Source organism: Bos indicus, chromosome X, assembly GCF_029378745.1.
Source record: "Bos indicus isolate NIAB-ARS_2022 breed Sahiwal x Tharparkar chromosome X, NIAB-ARS_B.indTharparkar_mat_pri_1.0, whole genome shotgun sequence".
NCBI lineage: Eukaryota > Metazoa > Chordata > Mammalia > Artiodactyla > Bovidae > Bos > Bos indicus.
Window position 1 is genome coordinate 46151321 of NC_091789.1, and position 17953 is coordinate 46169273.

The window sequence follows — 17953 nt, forward strand, 5'->3', positions numbered from 1 at the left end:
CTGGGAATATTGAAAGTAGCGTAGTGTTTTCCTGTCTTTCTAGAAAATGAGAGTGCCCAAAGTCAGTAGGGATGTAAGAGGTGATAGGAATAGTATGAACATTAATGGTACCTACAGGTGACCTGTATTAGGTGTTTTATATGTCTTTTATCTTGTCTTATGATTTAGTTATTATTCATATTTTAAATAGGAGAACACTGAGATTTGTAAAGATTAAGTATCCATTGCCTTTGTCTTAGATATCTGCAGTCTTTGGTGTGTTATACATCAAATTTAACAGTGTTTGTTCATATCAATTTTTACTGTTTACTGCCCATAGTGCTAGTTTTATGCCTGGTTCATGTCTCTGGGCTATATTGTTTTAATGTCACATTTGTGGCATAAGGATATGAAAGACACTCACATCCTAGTCATAAAGTTCAACTTCTCTAGTTGTACTAAGCATCCAACCCATCCATTTGCTATGACACCCTAAGGGTGCTGCTACCATTTTGTACATGGATTCATGATTTTGATATGACTTCCCAGGAATCTCTTTTCCTCTTCTCCTTGAACTTATATGTCACTTTTTCATTACATCTGTCACTTAGGGGCACTGATATTATTTTTTGTGTATTCAGACTTTTACAAATGTCTGAGGCTGTTTCTGTTTCACAAAATTCTGGTCTTCTGATTGAAATGAGGTGAGGGAAATCTGAACAACATACTTGTCCCAAGATATATCCTACAACACTATTAAGCTGAAAACTTATAAATAAAATCTAAATTTATGTGTGTTTTACCAATGTAGCATAGGTCTTAAATTCATGGTCTTAGGAGTTAAACAGAAATGACTTGAATCCCAGTTCTGCCACTTAGTAGGTAGGTTTGTGTTTCTGGATAACTTATCTAACTTTTCTGCACACTTTCTGCATTTCCAAAGTTGGGATACACTATATTTGCCTAATAAGACAATTTGAGGGACTAAGTGAGATCATAGATATAAAGTGTTGAACACAATGTACAACATACACTAAATGTTCAACCATTAGAATATTCCCAAGTAACTTTCTCAGGGTGCATGATGAGCAAACCATATATAAAAATTAACTCAAATTGACCAAAGATACAAAAGTAAGAGTGAGAACTTATAAAACTCTTAGAAGAAAAGACAGGGAAGCTTCATGGCATTGATTTTTGGCAATTATTTCTTGGATATTGCATCAAAATACAAGCAAAAAAAAGAAAAAAATAATTGACTTCATCAAAATTTAAAAGCTCACTGCATCAAAGGACACTATTAACACAGTGAGAAGGAAACACACAGAGTGGCAGAAAACATTTGAAAATCATATATTTAATGAGAGATTAATATTCACAATACATAAATAAATCCTACAACTCAACAACAGAATAGAAAACAACATGTTTAAAAAATGGACAAAGAACTTGAAAGGATATACAAATGGCCAATAAGTACATGAAAAGCTTCTCAGCATCACTAATCATTAAGGGAGTTAAAATCAACCACGATAAGATGCCACTTTAAATTCATTTGGAGAACTACTACCAAACAACCACAACCACTACAACAACAAAAACAGAAAATAATGTGTTAGCAATATGGAGGATTTGAGAAATGATACAGAGAAATGGATATGGAGGATATGGGGAAATAATAACTCTTATGCATTGCTGGTGGAAATGTAAAGTAGTACAGTTGCTATGGAAAATGGTATGATAGTTTCTCAAAAATTAAACATAGAATTATTATATAATCCAGCAATTCCACTTCTAAGTCTATGTGGTTGTTGTTGTTCAGTCACTAAGTCACGTCCAACTCTTTGCAACCCCATGGACTGCAGCACACCAGACCTCCCTATCCCTAAGTCTATACCCTAACAGAATTGAAAGCAGGTACTCCGATATTTGTACAATCACATTCATAGCAGCATTATTCACAATAGCCAAAAGGTGAAAACAACCCAAGTGTTCTTGAACAGATCAATGTATGAATAAAGTGCATTATATACATATAGTGGAATATAATTCATCTCTAAAAAGGAATGAAATTTTGATACATGCTAAAACATGAATGAACTATGAAAATATTAGTTTAAGTGGAATAAACCAGTCAAAAAAGGACAAATGCTGTACTTTGTGTGAAATGTCTAGAGCAGTCAAATTTAGAGACAGAAAGTAGAATGGTGATGCTTAGGTGTTAAGGGGATGGGAGGCTGATTGCTGCACACTTAAAAGCAGTCAAATTGGTAAATTGTATGTTATGTATTTATATTTGTTGTTGCTGTTTAGTTACTACGTTGTGTCTGACTCTTTTGCAACCCCATGGACTGTAGCCAGCCAGGTTCCTCTGGAGTGGGTCCATTCCCTTCCCCAGAGCGTCTTCCCAACCCAGGGATCGAACCTGTGTCTCTTGCATTGACAGGCAGATTCTTTACGATCTGAGGTGCCAGGGAAGCATTATATATATTTAGCCACAATAAAAAAAGAAAAATAAAAGAGAGAGAGAGAGAATGCTTACTAACTCTCAAGACTTTCAGGCAGAAATACCCTCATCTCTACTTAGAGAACAGGAAGTTCAATCTGACAACTCAAGATGCATTAGCTATATCACAAAATAACCCTTACAAACATGTTATAAACTCAAGTATGTGTTCTTATAAGTTAAGTATAGGTTTATGATTAGTTAGAAAATTCCCATCCCACTTACTGGTGTTCTCAGCACTCAGTTTCAGCCTTTCATTATGACATATTTTTCTCTGGAGTATTTTGGCCTTTAGGTGCCCTTTAGGTTAATATCATTGATCATTTAGCAAACCTGGGAATTAGCCTAGCCTGAGCTTTGTTTTTAACACATGTACATTTAAGATTAGCCCTAGGCAGGATTTTTAAGTAGGAGAGGTTTCCCTCTAATCTTTTTTTTTATTTTTTTAACCTGTTTTCCACCATCCAGAAACCTCACTTACAGCAGTTGATCCAAGTTATAGGACTTACTTTCTTTCCCAATCAATACAGATTTATCCTCTACCCCATTTTGGAAATCAAATCTCATACAAGATAAATTATTGTTTGATAATGGCTGAAACTATTTCCCATGTTTTATACGGTTTGCACTTTGACATTAGCTTTCAGTACTTCACCCCAAATAGATGATGTGAAATTTTCAAGACACCACTGCAATGTTAAAGAAAATTATGAGGGGTAATTGGAAGATGAATCTTCCTTTGTGCAACTCAAATTGTAAGAAGGATGCTGTCTATTAAATCTAAATATGAGTCTGATATTATATAAAACAAGTGTTTTTTTTTCTCATAAACACTGGGGAAAGACAGGTCTAAAAATTGGCCAGTGTGTTATCTCTTGATATATTTATTTAACACCCTCTAATGTAGTTAATTCTGAGTATTTTTTAAATGATTTCTTGAGAGCGACACACCCTGACACACACAGTTTCCTCTTTGATCAAGAAATAATAGAATGGCATATCATTCAATGGCTCATTGGTAACAAAGGACACAGCAGACATCATTTAAGGAGGGAAAAGATGCCTTAAAAAAAAATAACTGAAGGGTGACGGTATTTCTAGGTAACATCACAGGAGATTCATTTCCCAATTTGAATAGGGGGAACTACCAGGCTGAAAAAGATATTGATCTTCACCTGTAGGCATGGCACAGAGTATAGAAACAGGTACTGGGTATTAGCATCATGTTGCACTCATAATTTATTTTTTTAAATTTACTTTCAGCTGTGAAGTTTTATCTAATGCTTCTCATGTGGCCATGTTGTTTTTAACTTTGGCATGTTTCTTTAAAAAAAAAAGAACAGACAGGCAATGAAATTCAGAGAACAAAATGCCCTCAGCTTAGCTTTCTTTAACAATACAAAAGACTTTGTGTTGCTTTAGGGACAGCAGAAATAGAAGTTGTACTTCAGTAAAACTCTAAAGGAATAAAATTCATTAAGGGACAATTATTTCATGTTTGCAATTTCATGATTCACCTCCTCAAAAAGAGACATTTCTATGCATAAAAGTATAAGTCGCTCAATTGTGTCCAACCCTGGGACCCCATGGACTGTAGCCTACCAGGCATTCATGGAATTCTCCAGGCAAGAATATTGGAGTGGGTTGTCATTCGCTTTTCCAGGGGATCTTTCTGACTCAGGGGTCGAACTGGAGTCTTCTGCACTGCAGGTGGATTCTTTACCATCTGAGCTACCAGGGATGCATGGAACCTCAGTAAATGAACAGTAGAGAATCATTCCTATATTGTTGCAAAGAGAAACTTATTTTCCTTCCTTTATATTCTTTCACTTCTTCTCTTAGTTATTTTTCAATGTCTACTAGTCCCTAGTGGTTTTAATTTCAAATTGCTTCCTACACAAACTGTGAGATCTAGATCTATACCTCTCACAGTCCATATTGCTTCCTCTCACAGTTCATTTTGCATAACATCTCTTCAGCTCAATAGTAAACTCAGTTGAAAAAATAAAACATAAAATGACACTGATAGTATAGCATATGGGCCACCACTGGAAAGAGAAAAATGATAGCATATGTAATAAACACCTTTAATATTCAAATGGGCTATACTTACAATTTGTTGTCTTTCTAAAAGTCAGATGAGAATACATTTCTGTGAAAGGGAAAGAAAGATAAGCTATAAAAAATGATAAATATCCTACACCAAAGACATAAAATGGAAACTGTCATGTTTTCCTCTTGTACTTTTCTTTGAGGTAAATATTTCTGAAAACCTCTTATTTTTGAGTTTGTTCTTTTTCTAGGCCAGAAGGGATTCAATGTTTACCTCTAGAAAAGCTACAAGTTGTACTGTGAATATCAGTATTTAAAAACCAATTAGTTCTCAAATTAATTTTCTTTAAAAAGCTAGATCATTTAAGTATAGATTATAACCTAATTGCCCTGGGGCCAGGAAACAGGCAATTTCTACCCTAGTTGTTTTGTAGGGGACATATAATATTTCTGGAACCATACTCCTTAGTGATCTTTCCATTCAATAAGTATCATAGCTTTGAGATTCAGTCTGAGAATTCTTGAGAGGAAAGAAGATGTAAGTTTCCTCATTACTTTCTATTGTTTTCTTCCCTTTAGACCCTAACCTTAACCTGTAAAATTATCACTTTATAATGAATGAACTTTTGCCATAACCCATGTGCTTCTTGCTTCTCCCTGTTTTTCTAAATCCTAGGGGCATAAAAAGCATGTGCTGTGATTTCATACCAAAAAATGTAGAAAAGATAAATTCTAAATCAAGTAGTTAAAGCAAATTCAAGCAATTTATTCAGAAGTCATGATACGAAAAACAACTACTGAAGGAAATGGGGGGGGGAGAGAAAACAAGATTTTCAACATACAATGAAGCCATAGCATGAATCCCATTCTTGTTTATGCTAAAAATTTCATTGGAACATTGTTATATTGTACAGACTTGCAAGAAATACTTATTTTAATAAGATCCATATGGTACTATAATCATCAAACCTTGTAGAGGATTGAGTACAGAGCTATGTTACATGGATGTTACTAAACTTTAAAATGTTCTAAAATTACAGGATAAACCATATTTCTTTGATTTTTTTTCACATTTTAATATTCCCAAAATCAAGATGCCCCTTAAAATTGGTGGTATCAGAGTTTAGCAAGTTGAATCTTTTTATTTCTTGGTGTAAATATATAATTTCATATAATTGATGGAATTCTAGTTTTAATAAAATATGGTATTACCTTGTATTGTTACTATATTTAAATTTATATGTACTTTATTTTCTACTTTTGATTATTGAAGTTTCCAAGAATGGGAAGTTTCTGCCTTAAGAACTTCCTAAATCCTGAAATAATGTTATTTTGATATCTTTCCTTGTGAATATTCATAATTTAATCTCATGCTACTTTGGTGCAATTTTCTTTCATATAAACTAAAATACTGTAAGGGTTGTCATGCAATATCCTCACTCTGAGATATTTATTGACTAGACTAGATGGACAGAAGCAACAATTATGATACTTTTGATTTCTTATGTATAGTTTTTTGATAGTTTCAATTTTGTTACTAAAACCACTCCTCTATCATCTATTACAGAAAACTTCTTTAGCACCACACCAGTGTTGCCAGTGGCAAACAAATCCAAATTACATCATGAAGAACATTTTAACTTTGGTCCTAAATTTTATTTTGGCAGAGAAAAATAAATAAATAAATGCAATAAAATGGCAATGATAAAAATAAGAGTTTTATTGTATTTCATTTGTCATCAAAATTCCATTTGGAAATATGGATTAACATTTACCATAAAAATGCAGACAATAATTAAAATGATTTATCAAGTAATATCAATCTCTTGAAACATACACATTGAGGCTGTATTATACTCAATGCTGTGCTAAGCCGTTCAGGTGTGTCCGACTCTTTGCAATCCCATGGACTATAGCCCACCAGGCTCCTCTGTGCATGAGGATTCTCCAGGCAAGAATACTGGAGTGGGTTGCCATGCCCTCCTCTAGGGATCTTCCCAATCCAGGGATCGAACCCAGGTCTCCCACATTGCAGGCACATTCTTTACTGTCTGAGCCACCAGGGAAGCCCATTATACTGAATACTGTAATATAATTTGTAATATAAAATACAATTTCTAATAATTAACTGTGAAAAGTGAAGTCGCCCAGTCGTGTTCAACTCTTTGTGACCCCATGGACTGTAGCCTACCACACTCCTCTGTCCATGGGATTTTCCAGGCAAGAGTACTGAAGTGGGTTGCCATTTCCCTCTCCAGAGGATCTTCCCAACCCACGGATTGAACCTGGTTCTCCCGCATTGTAGATAGAGGCTTTACCATCCAAGCCACGAGGGAAGTCCTATAATTAATTGTGGCTTCACTCAAACTTCAAAATATTTGGGTTGCTAATTTACTGTGGGCATAGGTCTTGTAATCAATATACACAAAGCAATTAATGTGGAATCAAAAACTAAATTTAACTAAGTTTATGACAAATTAACATAATAGGATTTTTTCTGTGGGCTTGGATTATCTATATTTGTATCCTATACTAAGTAAATTCATCATTAAATGATTATTCAAGCAAGGTGTTATATAATAAACTCTTAGAAGTCTCTTTTTATTAATTTTTTTATTCCCTCAGTACCTAGCAAAGTGCTTTGAATACAATAGCATTTTATTAATGGTCTGTGAAATAAACTGCAAAAGTAGAAAAGCATGTTGCCTAGATCTATCTATAACTAAGTGTTTGGATAAGGAATTATATATGTGTTTGTTTGTTTTCTGGACAATATAATATTTTCATATGCAAACATAATAATTCCAGACCTGAGGAGCATTTGTAATAAATGCTTGATACATTTATAATACTAGTTATGATTATAGATGAGAAACTCACCTCTTAAACACTCAGTATCATCATCTATAAAATCAGGAGATGAGACTAAAAAGTCCACATATAGACAAATTATACAAATATAAGTTAAAAAATTAAAAGAAAATAAATTCAGCACTTTGAAATTGCAGACATTAGGGTGTACCATTCCTCTGTGTGGGCTTCTCGGGTGGTGATAGTGGTAAAGAACCTGACTGCCAATGTAGGAGATAAGAGACATGGGTTTGATCCCTGGGAGGAGAAGATACACCAGAGGAGGGCATGGCAACCCACTCCAATATTCTTGTCCGGAGAATCCAATGGACAGAGGAGCCTGGTTGGCTACAGGTTTGCAACAGGGTCACAAAGAGTCAGACACGACTGAAACTACTCAACACACACACATTCCTCTGTGTAATAAAAAAGGTTGATATCATTTCTGATGTTTCACTTCTGACAGCTTTCAAGTCCCACCATTCTTCTTTCCTACATATGTCCTTCTGTCCTACATCTGAGCAAGCTGAGGAGAATAATGGAGTGTTCTCTTCTTTTTGGTGCCAGCAGGAAGTTAAAACCACACAAATCCTGAACTGCTTGTAAGAGCCCTAACCCTGACCTCGACCTCTAATCACATAAAAACCCCAAGCCAATCTCTTTTCCCTGGACTCTCAAGCCATTTTCAGGCCAGCTTGGTAACCACACTGCTCTGTCTAGAATGCTTCATTATCTAAGTAAGAAACTTTCAAAATAACTTCTTGAAATCACAGAAAAAGATAATTTATGCAGAGTCCCACATTATTTAGTAAAACAGAAAACACTAGAACCCAAAATTTCAAGTTCTTGGTCCAATGCTATTTTCACTATGCAACTTTGTTTTGTGACTGTCTATCAACTCCAAAGATACGTGGCCTTAGATTTTCCAGGGAGTGTCTTTCTCTTCACGTATAAAAAGTTATTCAGTATAGAGTACAAATTTCAAAGCATCCTGAGCAGCCATGTCCACTGACCTAACAATACCCTGAAACTTGAAGCAATTTCCTGCAAATTTACTCAAACTTCCTAAAAGGATCACTTTATAATTAGGAATCTCTGAGTATAGTATGTCAAATTAGTTTTAATTACTTTAATTATTTTAGTTATTTACTTTAATTATTACCTATTGTATGCATTATCTCTTTACTCAAAACATAAGTTTCATAAATGTACCAATACTGCTGGGCACACAGTAGTTGATCAATTAATATTCATTTGTTCATTACTACATGTGCACTATCAAGTGAGCACCACACCACATTATTAGAGGAAGAGAATGTAAACAATTTGTCTTTGATCATTATATTCAGAATTTTTCTACAACCCCAGTTTTATATTAAAAATAAAATATAGAAAAAAAGTTGGTACTATGAATGTATTTTAAATCCTTTAACTGATTTTGATTCAGAGTTATATTTCAAGCTACTTCTTTTTCTTTAATCAGTGCAAATGTCCTAGTTTCATTCTTATGAATGTTTTTCTGATGGGTTGTTGGTCATTGACTAGCACATTGTGCTTAATTTATCTAAGCAATGAATAGTATTTTATAGGAGATAAAAGCAAGAGAAACAACAAAGGGAAATATAAAAAAGAATTTCAATAGTCCTTGTCTAAAATCTCCCTTTGGAGAGAACTATATAATTGACATATTTCAAAATTTTATCAAGTTCATGTGACCTAATGTAATTTTCCCCTTATATTACATTGAATATTTATTTTTCCAATATTTATGGATTTATGGATTTAATAAAACAAGATTTTAATGTTCTAAAATATTATTATGGAGGAAGATGATTTAGAGAAGAAAATTGGCAACGGGGTTGCTCTCCATCTTCTCTAACTCTGCCCGACTTTCACGACTTCTTTGATTCCATTATCACCTGTGGGAAAGTTGGCACTGTTGAACACAGTGAGTCAGGACTAATTCACCCCACCCATACCCGCTAGGTCAGAGTTGCCTCCAAATTTGCTTCTACTAAATATATTCCAAGCCCTGGAAATGGCATGGGAACAGAGGGAATTATACCAAGACCCCAGAGCAGGTAAGTGGGTTCTTAGTAGGACAGGCTTCACAAGCTTCAATTTAGTGAAAGTGGCAGTTGGATGGAAGAAATGAATATGGTTTCTGTTTCCTTTGCTGATCTGGACTGGTGCCGGCTGCCAGAACCCAGGATGTGATGCTGTGAACAAGAGTTTGTGGAGGACTCAAGCATGTGGCTGAGAGATGAGACACCTGAAAGATGACTGGGTATAGATATGAGGCTGCACTCTCTCCATCATGATGTAGTAGAGACAGCATAGCTGGCATTTTGCATCTTACAAGATACATGACACCCTTATGTTGGGTCTCCATTTCCCAACACTCTTGGATAATCCATAGGTACAGATTATTATCTAGCAATGTAAACTATACATTTTACTGTGAAAACATTTTCATGAATACTCACTAGTAAGTTATTCAAACAGATTTTGCAGCAATTAGAGTTTAGATCTCTAGGGATTGATATATTTAAACACAACATACCAGGTATCAGTTCATAACATCTGTTTGATCATTGATCCAATGTGTTGCAGCACTAAAATATAGTTAAATTAACACATAATTTACCACTGTGTAGAACAACTGGAGAAGGAAATGGCAACCCATTCCAGTGTTCTTGCCTGGAGAATCTCAGGGACGGGGGAGCCTGGTGGCTGCCGTCTATGGGGTCACACAGAGTTGGACACGACTGAAGTGACTTAGCATAGCATAGAACAACTGCAGAGATAGGGAGACAGAGGAAGAGACAGAACAAAGCAATAAAAATATAACGTTTCATCAGTTCAGTTCAATTCACTGTTGTGTCCCACTCTTTGAGACCCCATGAACTGCAGCATGCCTGGCTTCCCTGTCCATCACTAACTCCAAGAGCTTGCTCAAACTCATGTCATAATGTTTCATACTTTAACCTCCTCCCAATGTTGATACAGCATTTGTAAGTTTACCAGGTGAAGGCAGGTCATCTTTATATCCATTTCACTAAGGTAACTGATTATCAGTAGTTGGCATGAAATTTCTTTCCAAATGAGACCTCTGGTTGGTGAAAGAAAGAAAAATAAAAGATTCAAGAAATCTCCCACCATACAGTCCCAAATAATTGGGTGTCAGAGTTTATTTTTGTTGGTATGTGTCAGTTCTATAAACTAATCAACATGTTATCTAGATCTCTTTTCTGTACTGCCACTAAAATGTTATCTAAAATAGAATAATTTATATTTTTAAATTTCCAAGTTAAAAAAAAAACCTTCTATCTTAAAAAGTGAGCATGTAAACCAATCTTACAGGTTAAAACCTAATTGTAATTGTATTGTCATAATTGTTGTAAACAGATTTCTTTTTTCTTTTTTTTTCTTTTTCTTTTCCAGTCCAGGTTAGATGCAGGATACAGGAAGCTTGGGGCTGGTGCACTGGGATGACCCAGAGGGATGGTATGGGGAGGGAGGTGGGACGGGGGTTCAGGACTGGGAACACGTGTACACCCGTGGTGGATTCATGTTGATACATGGCAAAACCAATACAATATTGTAAAGTAAAAAAATAAAAAACTTAAATATATATATATAAAAGATAAACAGATTTCTAGGTTCTACTATCTAATCATTGTGATGTTCTGAAAATATGAATTCTTTTAATTATAATATACATATAACATGATAATGAAAGACAGTTACAATAACCTATATAACTGTTTTTCAAAAATATCAGCACAAAACTGAAACTGCACTTAACATAGCAAAGCATTATCAGCAAGGTTCTGCACATATTCACTATATTAGAGACTTGATGGTAATACTACATATTAATACATTTTCATAATTTATTAAATTTTCAGTACAACTTAATCTTATCACAAGCAATTAATTTTCTGAAGGTTGAAATGTATTTGTTTCATCTGTTTGCTACTCTGGCTTTTAACTTCTTTTTAAATGTGCCCATGAAGTATTATTTTTCATGTAGTCTCTGTTTCAACTAATCACAGGCATTTCTTTAAATGCTAGATATAAATCCACTTCAAAATTTGGAAGCTAAGCAGCTGAACATGAGAAATTCATGTCCCAAAGATTCCTGTATCATTTTACTGACAGCCAGAACTACATCAAAATCCTTGGTATCCCCATTTCCCTTTACCAACCCCATGCAGAAAAAGCAAACCAAAAAACCTTCTTCTCTATCCAGTTCTTCATGCAGAATCACACTGTTTGTACAAAAACAGTAATAAACTGACAACTATGTTAGTGCTGTTGACTACTAGTGTCAAAATACATTTACTTGTGTGAGGAGCTTAAAAAGTGTAATTGTTAAAAACAGAATCTCAGGAGACAGACCACTCAGGTTCAAATGACCAGTTCTGCAACTTAATATCATTGTGAACTGAGACAATTTACTAAATGTCTCTGTGCTTTTGTGTCTTCATCTGTGAAATGGTAATGACTATAGGACCTATATTAGGGCATTATTGAGAAGATTAAATTAATGTATATGAAACATTTAGAACAGTACCTCGTCAGCAAGTTCCATGCTATCATTTGCCATTGTCATTGTTCAAGCTGATAAGCTTACTCAATTTACCAGAGGTTTCCCTGATAAGTTTTAGAGGAGCATTGCCATTTCTATGTGGAAGTATGTAAGTCATGAAACTCAGGAGAATAGTCTATGGATGATTTTTGGCTTTCCTTTGCTCTTAGTTTCAAGAGAGAACTGTTGCACTTAGCTGTAAAATCCTTAAATGTTTTGGTTTCTACCTACTGGCAAGCCACATACTATACCATGCTCAAACCACAATGACCCTGTCTCACCCTCTCATAATCTTTTTTTTCTATTTTGTTGGATGGAGCTATGCACTTGACCTCTATATAAAATGTTCTTCCCTCACTTGTTTATTTAACTCCTGTCATTTCAGTGTCATTCCTTGGGCCAAATCCACCATTAATTGCTCTCAGAGGTCTGTGAAACTCTTTCTAGACTTTATCTGAGTTGTAACTTTGCTTTAATTTATGTCATTAGTTGATTTTTTTGGTCTCCACCACTATATTTTTAAATACTATGAGGGCAGGAGTTGTGCATGATTTTCTTGACACTGTATCTCTCATTTGCCTGATAAACAGTAGGAACTCAAGTATTTGTTGAGTGAATGAATAAATGGAAATAAGGAACATTATGCATGGTGGTGCACCTTCTTCATTTACACTAAATAGGAGGCAAAAGAATGAATCTCAAGATCTTGATGGCAATGAATACTTTCCATGAAAAATGAAATTAGTAATCACTCTTGACTGGTAATTCATCTATAAACAAACATTTATTTTATAGGCAAGATTAACTTTGATAACAGTAATGTAGAAAGCTTTGAATCAATGTGATGAGACAAAGATTAGTACACCTCATTGGGCTCTTTCTTATAGAACATCTTGATGCTTTAGATCATTATAAGAAACTTCTCCCATGAGGATAAAATAAAGTTCTGAAAAACTTTCTGGAAAATTGTATCTAAACAGTTGAATTATTGAGGGTAAATACACTGAGATACAAATGGGGGAAGTATATTTTTCTCCAAACAGCAGGTAAAAGAAAACAAAGAACACCAAACAAACCTCTACATTTTTGTAAGAATCAGAAATATTATTCTTTTCATACACACACCCAGTTCAGTTCAGTCACTCAGTCGTGTCCAACTCTTTGCAACCCCATGAACCGCAGCACTCCAGGCCTCCCTGTCCATCACCAACTCCCGGAGTCCACCCAAACCCATGTCCATTGTGTCCAACCATCTCATCCTCTGTCGCCCCCTTCTCCTCCTGCCCTCAATCTTTCCAGCATCAGGGTCTTTTCCAATGAGTCTGCTCTTCGCATCAGGAGGCCAAAGTATTGGAGTTTCAGACACACACTAATATATATATATAAAATAAATAATAAGAATATGATGTATAGCACAGGAAATTCAACTCACTACTCTGTAATGGCCTATATGGGAAGATAATCTAAAAAAAAGAGTGGAGATTTTATATATATATATATATATATATATATATATATATATATATATATATATATATGTATATAATGATTTGCCTTGGAAATGAACACAGATCATTCTGTTGTTTTTGAGATTGCATCCAAGTACTGCATTTCAGACTCTTTTGTTGACCATGATGGCCACTCCATTTCTTCTGAGGGATTCCTGCCCACAGTAGTAGATATAATGGTCATCTGAGTCCCAAAGAAAGGCAATGCCGAAGAATGCTCAAACTACTGCACAATTGCACTCATATCACATGCTGGTAAAGTAATGCTCAAAATTCTCCAAGCCAGGCTTCAGCAATATGTGAACCATGAACTGCCTGATGTCCAAGCTGGTTTTAGAAAAGGCAGAGGAACCAGAGATCAAATTGCCAACATCCACTGGATCATAGAAAAAGTGAGAGAGTTCCAGAAAAACATCTATTTCTACTTTATTGACTATGCCAAAGCCTTTGACTGTGTGGATCACAATCAACTATGGAAAATTCTGAAAGAGATGGGAATACCAGACCACCTGATCTGCCTCTTGAGAAATTTGTATGCACGTCAGGAAGCAACAGTTAGAACTGGACATGGAACAACAGACTGGTTCCAAATAGGAAAAGGAGTTCGTCAAGGCTGTATATTGTCACCCTGCTTATTTAACTTATATGCAGAGTACATCATGAGAAAGGCTGGACTGGAAGAAACAGAAGCTGGAATCAAGATTGCCGAGAGAAATATCAATAACCTCAGATATGCAGATGACACCACCCTTATGGCAGAAAGTGAAGAGGAACTCAAAAGCCTCTTGATGAAAGTGAAAGTGGAGAGTGAAAAAGTTGGCTTAAAGCTCAACTTTCAGAAAACGAAGATCATGGCATCTGGTCCCACCACTTCATGGGAAATAGATGGGGAAACAGTGGAAACAGTGTCAGACTTTATTTTTCTGGGCTCCAAAATCACTACAGATGGTGACTGCAGCCATGAAATTAAAAGACGCTTACTCCTTGGAAGGAAAGTTATGACCAACCTAGATAGCATATTCAAAAGCAGAGACATTACTTCGCCAACAAAGGTTCGTCTAGTCAAGGCTATGGTTTTTCCTGTGGTCATGTATGGATGTGAGAGTTGAACTGTGAAGAAGGCTGAGCGCCGAAGAATTGATGCTTTTGAATTGTGGTGTTGGAGAAGACTCTTGAGAGTCCCTTGGACTGCAAGGAGATCCAACCAGTCCATTCTGAAGGAGATCAGCCCTGGGATTTCTTTGGAAGGAATGATGCTAAAGCTGAAACTCCAGCACTTTGGCCACCTCATGAGAAGAGTTGACTCATTGGAAAAGACTGTGATGCTGGGAGGGATTGGGGGCAGGAGGAGAAGGGGATGACAGAGGATGAGATGGCTGGATGGCATCACTGACTCGATGGACGTGAGTCTGAATGAACTCCGAGAGTTGGTGATGGGCAGGGAGGCCTGGCGTGCTGCGATTCATGGGGTCGCAAAGAGTTGGACACGACTGAGCGACTGATCTGAGATATATATATATATATGTATATATATGTATACGTATACACATACATATGTATGTATGTGTGTGTGTGTATATATATATATATATATATATATATATATATATTATTATGTGTCAGTCCATAGGGTTGTAAAGTGTCAGACACAACTTAGTACAACTGAACAACAAAAACAAATATATGTAAAGGTGATGTACACAAACCATCTATTAGGACCTAAAATAACTCAGAGAAAACTATACTTACTAAAGTAGTTTGGAAAGCTCTAAGAACAACATTAAAGCAGTTGGCAAAAGCATAGTCCTCTTCCCTTCTGCATCATAAGTTCTTACAATTATTTAAGATAGCACCATGATTGTACCTTTTAAATAGAGTTGTAGGGACTATACTAGGATTGCACTTTTAACTCTCTATTTAGAAACCTAACATTGGTTTTATGACTATAGAAAGAGGTCATAAACTTAGCGGGAACAAACTGAATAGCAGAATAAGAGGGATAGCTAAAAGTAATCTGGGATCTCCATGAAAGATTCTTCAGAAATAAAATCATCATTTGATGGCACTAAGTCTGTGTCCTCCATGGTAGAACCCTCAAGAACAGAGTCATCCAATAAAGGAACTGAAGAAGTAGTTAAATTTATTTCTCTTTCAGATGCCATTTTAATATAACCACCAAGCCTCTGATCTAAGGGTTTATTGGTTCTGGACAAAGTAAAACGTAATGTAGCATTAAGTGTAACTAGTTTTGATTGATATATATTTTTCCTAACCAGTGAAGGGCCTTGGTGGATGGGGTGAAAGGCCTTCTCATGTGTCCACCTGGTAAAATTTGAGGGTGCCCACTCAATGGGAAAAGGAGGCTAAGTCCTGTAATTGAGTGGTGACACTGATGACAAAAACTAGCTGTAAATATTTGATCTAGGTCAGCTTCTGAATAATCATTTTGAACAAGTCTAGTCTGGAGTAACCAGTGACCTAGACCCGGAGTAGGGAGACATGGCTCTTTACAATCAGGGCAACACCACTTGTCCAAAGGCATCTTTGTGGCAAGACTGTAGAATAAATTAACAAGAAGCAACAGTGCTAATTACAAAAGTAATTTTAGACTTAAGTCTGAAAAAATATGCTGTGTTTACTTATCCCCTAGTTTGCAGCCTCTATATTCAGGAAAATAGAGTAACAGCAGTGGAAGAACAACTTATCCACAAAATAATAATGTTCTAGTTAACAATTTTAACTTTGTAAACTCTCAGTACATTAAATGGTAAATAAAGCTATTGACATTAAATGAGAATAGTAAAGAGAAATAATTAGATAGGTTATTATTAATCTTGGGATTAATTTTAGCAACAGTATACTAGTCTATCCCACACTTGAAAGAGTTCCACTATCCTCAGTGGAATTTGTTGAGAACTCATGTCTCTCTCTCTTCTAAGAACAGTCTTAGTTCTTAAGAACCAGTTCAGTACAGGGAGGAGATTGTCCCTTTCCAGTGGCACAGTTCACAGACTTGGAATATTAGTCCTCCAAGATGAGATGAATTCTGTCTGACCAGTGCAATTTTATATAAATTCAGATGCTAAAGAAATCTTTCAGAAAGATCTATACAATCATCTCAGCTGGTGGTGTTATTATGTCCACTTGATTTTCAGAAGTTGAGCTGTTCAGCTGTTGTCTGGTGTAGGTGATTTACACCAGTGAAGTGTGTAAGTTTTGTCCTGTAATGTCCTGTAATGTGTAAGTTGACAGAAAAATCTTGTCAGGCTCCTTCTCAGACCATCTCTGGAAGAGTTCTTCCTTTTGCCCCTAGATCTTGACCCAGTCTCTTAGAAGCAACTGATGAAAAGAATCTGATTATACTCAGGGTACCTGTAAAAAAAATTTTACAAATCCTATGAAAACTTTGGTAATGTATATAGCAAAATTAAAAATTTTGCTGGCTATTATGTGTTAAGTCTTTGTAAGTGTGGTTTGTTTTTCCTAGTTGTACTTATCTGATGTTTAAATTCATTTCAGTTCAGCTCAGTTCAGTAGCTCAGTTATGTCCAACTCTTTGCAACCCCATGAATTGCAGCACGCCAGGCCTCCCTGTCCATCACCATCTCCCGGAGTTCACCCAAACTTATGTGCATCGAGTTGGTGATGCCATCCAGCCATCTCATTCTCTGTCTTCCCCTTCTTCTCCTGCCCCGAATCCCTCCCAGCATCAAGGTCTTTTCCAATGAGTCAACTCTTCGCATGAGGTGGCCAAAGCATTGGAGTTTCAGCCTTAGCATCAGTCCTTCCAATGAACACCCAGGTGTTTAAATAAGCACAAGTTAATTAATCTGAATGTTGAATAAGCTTATGAACCATATGTCACATGACTGTATTTCTTGAAACTTAAAAAAAAAAACTATAAACTTGTTAATTTTAGTTAATACATTGTAAGTCTATCATACTCAAATAACATCAAATAATAAAGTTAGGAAATAAAGTATCAATTAAATATTTTGGTCATTTTAGGACCCTTACTTCTTCATTTTAATATCTGACAAATGAAGTTTCTGATGTAGAGTTATTTATAATTATTTACTGTTACTCTGTCTTTTTAACAGAGTACATTTAAATTGCATTTTTAATATTAACATTAAACCAGAGTAGAGTAGAGTAGCATTTTAGGACCAAGCCTGTAGGCTATTTGATAGGTTTTTAATTCAAGGTGGGATATTGATCTTGATGAGGATATGCAGATGACACCAGCCTTATGGCAGAGAGTGAAGAACTAAAGAGCCTCTTGATGAAAGTGAAAGAGGAGAGTGAAAAAGTTGGCTAAAAGCTCAACTTTCAGAAAACTAAGATCATGGCACTCAGTCCCATCACTTCATGGCAAATAGATGGGGAAACAGTGGAAACAGTGGCTGATTTTATTTTTCTGGGGTCCAAAATCACTGCAGATGGTGATTGCAGCCAGGAAATTAA